Source organism: Lontra canadensis, unplaced genomic scaffold, assembly GCF_010015895.1.
Source record: "Lontra canadensis isolate GAN:19392208 unplaced genomic scaffold, GSC_riverotter_1.0 scaffold16, whole genome shotgun sequence".
Lineage (NCBI taxonomy): Eukaryota > Metazoa > Chordata > Mammalia > Carnivora > Mustelidae > Lontra > Lontra canadensis.
In genome coordinates this window covers 17048510-17060986 of record NW_022631010.1, presented here as the reverse complement: position 1 = coordinate 17060986, position 12477 = coordinate 17048510, and the positions used below count along the sequence as shown (strand labels likewise).

Here is a 12477-nt window from a genome sequence, read left to right as displayed (position 1 = left end):
GTTTTATACAACATGGCTATGAATACAACCCCATCATTTTATCTGGGGTTCAACTGAAGATCCAGCCTCCCCTACATAACTGGAAAAAACTGGCTCTGCTGAGCCTATTGAGAAATGTAGAGCTCCAATACAGAAACTCCTAAGAGACTTGCAAGGTTCATTTTGACTTAACATGGCTTTCACCTTATAGGGTGACTTTAGAATCTAATAGCCTCATATATACTATATATTGTGACAGTGATAATGACATTATAGATGATGAGATGATGATGCTGATGACAAAGGAGGAGGACGAACAGGAGGAGGAAGATAAGGATTGTATGTTAACAGAAGAGTAGATTTCACTTATAAATATGTTCTTGTTACCTTTTGGAGATCTGAACAGTAATGGTTATTAATGGATCCATAATTCATTTATTTTTAAAAGATTTCCATGGTTTCAGTGAACAAAGTATCATTTCATTCTTAGCAGAACCATCACCCAAAATGAAAAAAACTGATCCCTGTCCAGCTGAATCTAATATAAATGAGTAATTCTCATTTTATATTAAGACTTCAAAAATAAAAGGTGTGGATTCAAGTTAAAAGCAGCTTTTACCAGGCCAAATCCTTTCAAGTTTTCTTTAGGAAAAAAAAAAAAAATCAAAGGCACCAACTTCCTAGGAAATTATCTTCCACAGTCAATGATCATTAATGTCTTTATATATTTTTCTTACTACTACATGGAGACTCAATGTGTTGCTAAATGTTACAAAAATATAAACTGAAGTTCCTGTCTGCTCAAGAGGACTGTAAGCTCCTGTGTTTGTAAAATGTCTTTTTTTTTACTTCTGAGACTACTGTTATTGGCATAGTAGTGGGTAAAGGTTGTTTCATGAATCTCCACTTCTGGTTTCTATTAAACATTGCAGTTGTTTCAATTTCTACGACCAAAGTTTATTAGAGGAAAAAAATAACTAGAACATACATCAAATCATTAATAATCCCAAATAGCCTTGATTCAATTGCTATCTGGTGTTTGCAGACTATATTCTTTTCTATTCCTGTAGAGATTTTTTTTTTTTTTTAACTGAAGACGTGTGTTTTAATTTTGTAACCTGATTTTCTGGCTGAATGAATAGCTCTAAGGTGATCTACATTTGCATCTAGGTTTCATTCTCAAATCCCTCTCTTTTGACATATATTCACCTTTAGACATCACATATCTATTAGCAAAAGTCATTTCACAGCTTACACTGAAGATGATACTTAGTTCTTCTGAAAAGAGGTCAAGTAATACATAGTCAACCCTAAAGCTCTCTCTGACAAAGTGAGGAAATAAATACATTTTTTAGTACAGTGAAAAACAAAAACAGAATTTGAATGCCAGGGCTAAAAGCATCAGATCTGAAAAGGCAAAGGATGAGGATGGCCAGTAGGTTAGCTATGTGGCAGGAAGGGCAATAAATATTTTGAGCTATAGTCCTCAGTAAACAGCATCAACATGATCTAGAACTTTCTACAAATGTAAATTCTTGGGGCCACCCAGATTTACTGAATCATAAACTCTGCTGGTGAAGCCTAGCAATCTATGCATTTACAAGCCCTTCCGGTGAGCAATTCTGAGTCACACTGCCCTAGGCAAATAGTTGAAGTCTGAGTAACACTGCAGTAAGTAAATAATTAGGAGAACCACAGTCCAAGTTGCCCATTAGAATCCTTTGGGGGGCGTTTACAACACATTGATGACACTACCCCAGCCCAAGTAATTTAGAGGATACCGTGGGTTGGTAGCTGACTATCTTTATTTTTTACAAGCTTCCTAGATGATGCTAGTCAATAACCCAGACTGAGAACTATTGTTCTAACATGTGTATCCACCCAACAAACTAAGAGATGAGTCCAGAAGGAACCTGGCTGAGAAATTTGGTACATTTGGCCATACTCGCTGTTTGATGATACACACATTTAAAAGGAGCATAACTTACTTTGTTTTACTTCACTGGGTCTATCTGTTAAAGCAAGATGAGCAATGCTTTTCAATATTATTCAGAAATAAATATTACTATCAACTAACATGTTCTTTGGTCTATGACATAAATTTAAAATTTAATTCACAAAGAAACCTGATAAATGCAATTATGTTTGGTAAACACCTTACCTGTCTGGGACTTCCATATATAATAACTTAAGACACAGGTGTTGAAGGCCACCGAGCATAAAAGTAACAGTCCTATTCCCTTAATAAGGACAGGAAGTATTACAGTACAACAGTACTATAACAATAAGGCAACAGCTTACAGTTACCATATATATCATCCTTGTAAGTGGGTACTATAATATTTATCAGACAGTAGTAATTACTATTTAAAATGAGGACCCTAAGTTATTAGGAACATTAAGTTTTGTTCAAAATATTTTGCTTCAGAATAAATAAAATAGTCAAAGACTACTCACACAGAACTCAAAAACCACTAGCTCAGAAGAAAAGTGGGTAAGAAAACAAGAAGTGGAATATGCAAAAGTTTGTCTTGTTTTGTTTTATTTTCCTAAGCAGGACACAACAATCACTAATTATATCAGAAAAAATAATTTTATTGAAATCCAATTATAAAGAATTTCTGTTCTGGGCACCTGGGTGGCTCAGTCAGTTAAGCGTCTGACTTTGGCTAAGGTCATGGACTTGGGGTCCTGATGGGGGCCCAAGTCGGGCTCTGTGCTCAGCGGGGAGCCTGCTTGTGTCCTCCTTCTGCACCTCCCCCTGCTGGGGCTCACTCTCTCTCTCTTTCAAATAAATAAATAAAATCTTAAAAAAATTTTAAAAGAAAAGAATTTCTGTTCCTCAAAAGTTAACTTTAAGAGAGGTAAAAGGCAAGATATAGACTAGGAGATGATAATATTCAGTCTACATCTGACATCGGACTCATACCCAAATATCTTATAGCATATCATCTCACATTCAAATAACTCATAACACAAATCATTGAGGAAAAAAACAAAACAAAAACGAAAACAGCAACCTGATCCTAAGTTGGGCAAAAGACTTGAAGAAGCACTCATAACAAGAGATCTAAATGACTGACAAACATATGAAAAAGTATTCCATAACATTCCTAACAAAACCAATTTAAAACCACAGTGAGATTCTAATACACTCCCACTAGCATGCTCAAAAGTCTAAGTTTATGTCTACACTATGGCCTAGCAGTTCAACTTCTGATATATACCCAAGAACAAATGAATGTAATAGTTCACCCAAAAACAAGGTCAAGAATATTCTTAGCAGATTTATTCATAATAGCTAACTTATGAAACAGGGAAAACGCAAATGCCCATCAACCGAAGAATGGATAAACAAATACTAGCATATACATAAAATGGATACTACACATTGATTTTAAAAATACCCTACTTGACTATGCAGCATTAGGAATGAATTTAAAATGTTTTGTTGAGCAAAAGAGTCCAGATGCAAAAAATGACATATGGTTTGTGTCCATGCATATGAAGAACAGTTAAAACTAATGGATGGTGAAAAAGTTTAGAATAAGAATAAGGGTTGCCTTGCATGAAGGAGAAGATGAAATGAGAAGGTGATGAAGGTGCATTCTGGAATGTTGGACGTATTCTATATCTTAATCAGAGGTGGTTATATAAATACATAGAGATTAAGATTTGTGCACTGTATGGTATGATCTAACAATTAAAATTAAGATAAATGAGATAAGAACAAGCATAATCAATCCATCTTCAAAAGGCAGCATTTAAAATAATTCCACCACCAGCAGTTTTACTGCTTATGGAATTAAAAACCAGTTATCCAAAAAATGAGATCTCTTCAGGATTTTGTCCCATCATTGGCCCCCATGAAAAATATCTCAAATTATTTTTTTCAAGTTCTTTCTCAAGTATCTCTCTATATCTTATGTATCTTCCATCTCCCTTGACTTCATATAAACATACTTCATCTGAAAAGAGGACATATTTAACCTCACCTTAATTTCCTCTCTAGTTTTCGGATGTTAAAACGTGTCAGAATAGAATGGCAATAGCCATGCCTCTAGTTACTTTATAATGATGAGGCAAAAGGAGACTCTTTTAAATTCTGGGTATGCATAGTTCTATATTGAGTAAAATTTATCACCTCTGTAATCAAGTTCTTAGTGTATATTCGTATATAAATAAATGTTGAATATACAGCTTTAAATATTGATGTTGCTGCTCTTAGACTGGTCAAGGCAGAAGAGGGTAGAACATCATTCTCTTAAATTGACACCAGCTGCTTCTTAACAATCAGCACGTGCATTCTTATCTTCCTAGCCAATCACAAGCAGACTCCTTAAAAGCAAACATCTGCTGCCCATTTATAGTAATTTCTACATGAAAACAGGTTTATTAAAAACAACTTAAGCTTTGCCAACACCAAACATGCGCTTCCAGAAAAATTTCTGCCTCAATTGTACTGATTTGTAACTCCATATACCTAATACCTAAAAAAAAAAAAAAAAAAAAAAGTAATATCCTTCCTTTAAAGGACCTCATAAACATAGTTTTGCATTCTGTGTTTATTCTCCGCATACCTGTTTGAATGTGTGGCATTCATGTGTATTCCTTTTCAGAGGGCAGAGGACACTCATCTTAGTGGAATATAACACCAAATAACACCAAATCTACTGCCTTCCCATTTTAAGTTGAGCATGATTTTAGAAATAACCCTAAAGTATAGCATACTGGTTACAAAAGCCAGGCTGCTTGAGTTTAAGAGTTAAAAAATAATTCAATAAACCAATAAATGGTATTATTTCTGTTGTTGTTGATATTACTATATTACTTAACAAAGCAGATAGCTATCATTCAGAATCCAAAGATGCTGGTTGGCATCTTTAAGTCTATAAATTTTAGTTATATAAAATCAGAAGGAAATTGGAGAGACTAAAATTCTAATTCAGAGTGTTTGCTATTCTAAAGTATTTGGGGAGAATAAATAATTCAATTAAAATAAATGCAACATGCCATTTATATTTCACTGGTATTTTTGAAATCCATTCCAATGTTGAAACTTTGTTGTATATAGAAGAAAAAAACCACCTTACATTCCTTCATGGCATCTGAATTTCTGCTGCATCTCTATATTGTTAAAATGATAAACTCCCTCTACCAAAGAGTTATGAAATAAACTCTAAATCACTACTGTAAAGACAATATTTATCAAGCCATCTATGTCTTATGCAATTCATTCTCTACTTCAAAAGTCAGCATTTGTTTGAAAGTTGTAGGAAGCCCAGAGAGAAGTCCTTGAATCCAGACTATGTCAAATTGCTGTAAGATTGGAGGATCTTCCCCATTCTGGAGACAAAAGAAGACTTATCATTATGAAACTATGTGAGTATCTTTTATTTTTCCATCTTCTTCCAGGAAGAATTCTGAAAAGTCATTTTCTAGTTCAGCAGGAAGAGGATCATGTGTTCATATTTCCATCTTGAGCCTGTCATGGCATTTTTAGAGTTGTTTTCAAGAGTAATAAGGCCCATAAAATGTCAGTCAAAACCCACCACCAGCAGGGAATGTGTTGGAAGCTGTTATATAATCAGCATGCCTGTTTCAGCACAACACAAGTGGCATTTTTCATGTCAATACTGAATTCACAACTTTAAATCTCAGATTTCCTGTGCATCCGGGATGCCACAGAAGCCAGGACTGTGGCAGTCTGAGCAGCCTGAGTCAAAACCCAAGCGTCCCATTGCCTAATGCAGTAATGAGTCATTTCACTCTCCTCAGTCTCCTTCCCCGGAGTAATAGAATTATCAGGAGGAGGCATGAGGAAAGGGCAAAGCAGGGCACTTCTGACAGCTACAGAAAAGACTGAAAAAACTCAGCCTGTGCAAGTACTCAGATTCTCTAAGCTGACCTTCTTCCCAAACTCAAACTTCAATGCTGTTGATACAGTATTATTCAATAATCTCTACTTGCCCACCCCAGCCTCATTTACTAGAAGATCAGACGCCCACTGCACTGTACCCTGGGTTTCTATCATAGTTGGGGGAAAAAACACATGTGGTACCAGTTTTCAAATTTTATTTCTGAAGTAACACCAGTTAAGACATTATGATGACCTGAGTCCTCTACTATCCTATAAATTGAAGGTGGAAAAGACATATTAGACCAGCACACTACCATCTCCTAATGTGCTTTCTCATAGCATATTCTCCAAGCAAGTAAGATGTTAAATGATTTGGGCAATGGAGCTTCTTCTTGAGTTTTCTACCCTAAGTTTTAGTTAACAGTTTTATGGCTACGGAATTATATTATGGGATATTCCCTTATGAGGTGATGGTGTGGGGAGAGGGGGGAAAAAAAGTAAGTAAACAGGAGAAAAAGCACTGGTAAATATTAGAGGGGTGGAGGAAGAAGAGGAAGTGGAGGGGGAAGAAGAGAGGAAGAAGTGGAGGAAGTAGAAGAGGCGGAAGTGGGGGAAAAGGAAGTTGAGGAGGAGGAAGACAGGAAGTAGAGTAGGGGAAAAGGGGAAGTGGAGGAGGAAGAAGTAGGGGAAGAGGAAGAAGAGGAAGTAAAGGAGGTAGAAATGGAGGAGGAGGAAGAGGAGGAGAATGAAGAGAAGTAGGGGGGAGAGGAAGTGGAAGAGGGGGAAATAGAGGAAGAATAAAGAAGAAGTAAAGGAGGTGAGGTGAAGAGGGTAGAAAGTGGAAGAGGAGAAAGAAGAGGAATTGGGAGGAAGGATGGAATGGAGAAGGAGGAAGAGGAGTAAGTGGAAGGAGTGGAGGAGGAGGCAAACATTATAGAGGAAGAAGAGATGGAGAAAGAAAAGCTGGAAGTAAAGGGGGGAAAAGGGAGAAGAAAGTCAAGAGGAAGAAAGGAAGAAGGAGGGAAAGAAGAAAAGGAAGAAGAGGGAAAGGAGGAAGAAGAAAACAGGAAGAAGGGAGGTATGCTTTTCGTCGAGTTTTGTTTTCTTGGTATTTCCACACATCTGTTATAGTATAACTTTTTCTCCCCTTGTCTCATGGAGCTTCAGTTCCTCAGAAAGTACTTCTGAAATTCTTGAAATTTTGTAATATACTATGAAGGAAGACTCTAAATAGTTATTCCTATTTTCATACAGAACAAACACTTGTTTAGAGTTTGATTCTGTAGCTCCCTTACCTTCACTCCTTCATGTGATTTCAATCATGACACTTTCCTAATGACTTAAGAAATTCTCTACTTGTAGTATATATCTCTTCTTTTACTAGACTTTTAGTTAAAAAAAAAAATCTTATTCAATCTTAAATGGAAGGAATTTCGCATTGAACTAAAAGCCAAAGGAACAAACTTTTGCTAGATAGTGATTGTGCACACACACACACACACACACACATGCACACTCACTCACTACATTTCAGATTCTAAAGCACCATGGATCATAGGATGCCCCATTATTTTATGTACTAAGAAAGAAAGAAAAAAAAAATTACTCCTTAAAGTAAGGCACAATCACAAGATGTGGCCTGATTTCAGACTGTTTATAACCTTACCCCAACCATAAGAAAGCATTAGACAAAGCCAAATTTAGAGACATTGCATAAAACAACTGACCAGTACTTTTCAAAACTCAAGGTCATAAAAGACAAAGACAGAAATGGTTATAGAGTGGAGGAGACTAATAAGAAATAACAACTAAATGAAATAAATTTTAGATCCTGGATAGGTTCCTGGAGAAAAAGAGAGAGAGAGGGAGGGAGGGAAAGAAGGCAGGAAGGGAGAAAGAGAGGGAGAAAAAAGTAGAAAAACTGGCAAAATTTGAATAAGTTCTGAAGTTTAGTAGATATTATACCAATGTTAATTTCTTGTTTATGATAATTGTCCTACAGTTTCTAAGATACTAACATTAGAGGAAGTGGGATGAGAAAGATATTAAAGAAAAAAAAACCTCTTGGAATTATTTTTGCAATTTTTCTGGAAGTCCAAAATTAATTTAAAAAAAGAACATATCAAAACTCCAAAAAGTGTGTATCTTAGAATCATTTAAAACCAGTATCTTATAATTCTGTAGAATTAACACAAATAATTGTTCCCAAATGTTCATGTATTTGCAAAATTTGTTCATTATTTGAAGACCATGATGGTATGGTGAAGATTGCCCTGGGCCAGGTGTACAATCCTTGACTTTCAGCATTGATTCGGATCAAATTCACAGGACACATCCTATAATTCCTCAAAATAATAAGTGGAAGGAGTGGAGGAGGAGGCAAACATTATAGAGGAAGAAGAGATGGAGAAAGAAAAGCTGGAAGTAAAGGGGGGAAAAGGGGAAAATCACTTTGGTTCTTAGTTTCTTCAGTCTGTAAGATGAGGTTTTTAGACTAAGTGGTTCTTAAGGGCCACTTCACTTCTAATACTCTCAAGATCTCTGCTAATAACCAAGCAGAATATGTAAAAAATGTTGCCATTACTTGAAATGAGCCAAAATGATTCGTATTTTTTTTAAAAGTGCATGTATACCTATCTACACATTCATACTGTCACAAGCACAGAGTTCTCTCTATATAACAGGTAGAGAATAAGCTACATCATGGTGAAAACCATGTCTACTCTGTGTTCACTGAGTGCTTAATTTATCCATAACACATAAAGATGCCAGGTGTTATTAGTGTGAAATAAAACAGCAATTTTTATAAGACTAGCGCTGTTCCAAACTACCCTCTCAGAGAAGGAATCAACCAGGCAAAAATGTGAGTGGAGATGTATATTTTATTAGCTGCTCACCTTTTCCAGAGTCTCTATTTCTGATATTCAGTCAATTTATATTAATTGATAAAAAGAAGTCACTAAAATAAAGTGTGGGTGGTGTCGCAGAAGAAGGCCCCACTGAAAAGACAGAAAGCCTTATTGATAAGATGTTTTCCTAGATTCTATATGGAATTCTAGCCCCAGAAATGATGAGAAACCAGTTTGTTTTTGCCTTGAAATTTTTTTAAGATTATTTATTTGACATAGAGAGAGAGAGATCACAAGTAGGCACAGAGGCAGGCAGAGAAAGGTGGGGGGGGGAGCAGTCTCCCTGCTGAACAGAGAGCCTGACGTGGGGCTTAATCCCAGGACCCTGAGCTCATGACCTGAGCCGAAAGCAGAGGTTTAACCCACTGAGACACCCAGGCACCCCTTGCCTTGAATTTTTCGGTAAAGGTGAGATGATGAGGATTTTTTAAGGGACACAGTCAAAGACAATCTAAGAATTTACCCTTCTAATAACAATCTTTGTGCAAAAGGCACACAAAATGCCAGATGGATTGTAGCATATTAATCTTTTGTATTAAAAAGAAAAAAAAACTTCCTTTCCATTATCCTCTAAGGCACAGATGAGCTTCCAAAGCTAATAAGACAAGGAAATTTAGTTCCAAACACCAAATCATTAAGTTTAAAAGCAAGAGACAGAGCAAAGACCTCCTCCTGGAAAGGCTGTGAGCAGGATGATTTGGGGACCTTCTGTTGGGGAAGGAAAATGCCACTTTCTCTCCCAGTTGATATAAAACAGCATTCACAGTAGTGTTAGTTTCTATGACTTCAATTTCAACATATACTGAATAATGAGGGGTAAGAACTGGCTGAGGAAGGGAGGAAGCAAGCTTCCCAGTCAAGGGTGTGGTGTTGAAGAAGACATCATGATTATGCGAGCATTAGACACAATGATATGTAAATTGAGGTGGCTGATTTAAACTGAGTCAGGAATAGTGAGTAAAGTAGGGTTTGACATCCAGCCTTCTGTTCCCTTGCTCTTCCCAGGCTCTTAAGTCTCTTTGGGAAGGAACTTTGGACAGGAGGCATGCCCCTGGGTAGGCCAGGAAGATTTCCCAGTGAGTAACCAAGTAAAACAGTGTTTTCTGAGCTCTTCTTGTTGAAGGTGGGGCTGTCTGTGGTCTCTATACTGGTCTAGACCCAAAGCTACCTCTTGCAATAAATCAATTATTACAAATGGATTTTCTAGCTGTGGCCTTTTGGAAGCCAGACAAGGAGCTGGAGGCGCTAATTCTGTTTGTGGATTCTCTTTGTGAATGAGGGCCCTGGAGTTCTACATCTCTATGGCACCTCAATTCAAGACATTCAATCCTCTTTTATTCTAGACTATGTATGTATGCTAGGTCTTTATTTGTTGGTTCATGTGTACTGGGGGACTGCAAGAAGGAGAAGGAATAAAGGTGGTGGGAGGGAGAGCTAGGGTGGGAATATGGAGCTGTAGGAGTGGTGGAAATAATTAAACACCAGAAGAATCACTGCTGACAATTCTCATACACTTTCTACGGGTGGAGCTATGTACATGTTGTAACCAACTATTTGGATAAACAAAGATCACTTGGAGGACAACCAGACTAACACCTACATAAATTCAGCCTCAGTTTACTGAGGCCTGAAATGAGGGGAAAGGGAAATATTGTGCAAGGATTCTTAGGTGTAGTTTCCGGACCAGTAGCATCAACAACCTGGGAACTTGTTAGAAATGCAAATTCCCAGGTCCTACCCCAGGCAAACCTAATCTGAAATCAGGGGGTGGGGCTCAGTAATCCCTGTTTGAACAAGCACTATAGGTGATTCTGATACAGGTTCAAATCAAAGAGCAAAGGGTGTTTCAGAGAAATGGCCTACTAGACAAAATTTGACATTTTCGATTGTGGTGGTTTGCATACTGGTTTGGGATACTTGAGGGATAGGGTGTGGACATGGGGAATACACAAGAGTAAAACCTGGCTCATTAGCAGGTTTTCCAGATGCTGTAACAGTGGCCTTGGTGCCAAAGAAAACAATGGTGGCCCTTGTACAGAACCTAAGACTGGGTGGGAGTGCCAAGACTTGGTTTAGAAATGCAAAACTTGGTTTACCAGTTCAGACTAGAGTAGAAATCTGCCAGTTCAAACTTTTGTCTTCTCATCTACCTTTGGAAGCAGAACAGAAGAAGGAATCTGGAGAGGAATGAAGAAAAAAAGTCTCATATCTCCTCATCTGTGTGTCTGAATATCTGGACCTTTCCAGAAGCTATCTTGAGCCAATGCCAAGAACCTCCCACTCTTAAAATATATTTCTCACTGTTTATAAATCATCCCATCACAGTTCCAATGTCGTGGGTACAAAAATGTACCTGTAAATCACATGAATCCAGGTGTTCCTGGCCTGTTAGGAACTTGGAAATACAAAAGATGACACATAAACCTATCAGCAGAAAATCAGTGACCGAGTCCAACCTCAGATTCAGTAAGAGAGAACTCAAAAAGTCTAGTCCCCAGCTACTTCGTAGGACTCAGTATGAAGCCTGGAAAGGCCTTGGAACTATGAACGGAAGACAAGAGTGAATGTCAGAATGTCAGAGTATGATCAGAGGAAAGCAAAGGAAGAATCAATTAAAACTATTATTACAATTGAAAATTAGATACATATTTCAATAAAATCACACAGAGTCAAATTGAAAAACAAAGATGGAGATGGCAAGTAGATGACAATCTCAGTAGTCCAATGACAAAAATGAAACTTTCCATCTCCATGTAAAACCATAGTGGAGAAATACATATTAAAGAAATACCATGGTACTTGTTCCCACAGGAAGAATATGGAAAATCCCTAACGTATTCAATACTCTTGCCTGTCTACCAAAGCCTGCTCTCCTTCCCTGCTGAGTAAACACTCAGCCTCAGAGTTGTCAACACCAGCAGCCAGTAGCCACTGCCAATGGATCAGAATTGCTAGTTCATCCTCTATGACTTGCTGCAGTGGGCCGGGGCTGGCAAGCTCCTTCTGCTCCCAGCTCTGCCTCTCATCCCTTTGCCCATAGGAAGCCTCTGCCATATAGTGTCCCAAAGTGTATGGACTGATTATTACTTTCTATTATAATTCCAGAACAGACTAACAAGTAATTATATAAAATGTGTGTTGTATTTTAATCTCTTTTTCAATGTTTTACATACACAGATGCACTTCCTGGCTCAACAAAGGGGGGAAATAAAAATCAATGATTCTGGAATTACAACAAATAAATCTATGTAGTTATGAAAGTGCATGGTACCTGTAGAGATCATATACATGTATCCTGAAATACGGGGTATTCTCATGGTGGTACACAGTATTTTTTTTTTATTTTTATAAAATTAAAGTGTTTTTATTGCAATGATTCTTTGTGCTTTTAATGCACATAATATAAAAATAACATCAGACCTCTGAATTCACTGTGAATATTATTGCTTGTGTCAAGGATAAGTGAAAACAAAGCAAACATTTACAATAGCTTAGACCAAAATATTAAGCAAATAATAGTGCAGGCAGTAGAAGTCTTGCAGGTGACATGTGGCTGGCTGAAGCCCAAGAAATGCTGTTATATAAATGTGTACACATGTGTTGAGTCTCACCTAATTTCACTGCTGATTTACTATGCCTTAAGGAGAACATGCCAACTGCCCAACAACACAGCACTAACATTTCCAACTGCCCCCCAGTTAAGTGTGGAGTTACCCTTGCCTTCTAAGA

At 37.3% G+C, this 12477-nt stretch overlaps 1 protein-coding gene across 1 annotated transcript in view; it reads right to left on the bottom strand.

Moving 5' to 3' along the window:
- The window catches only part of MACROD2 (mono-ADP ribosylhydrolase 2), a 1923023-nt gene that overhangs the window by 986198 nt on the left and 924348 nt on the right, over positions 1-12477 (bottom strand). The gene's annotated exons all lie outside the window — the stretch shown is intronic.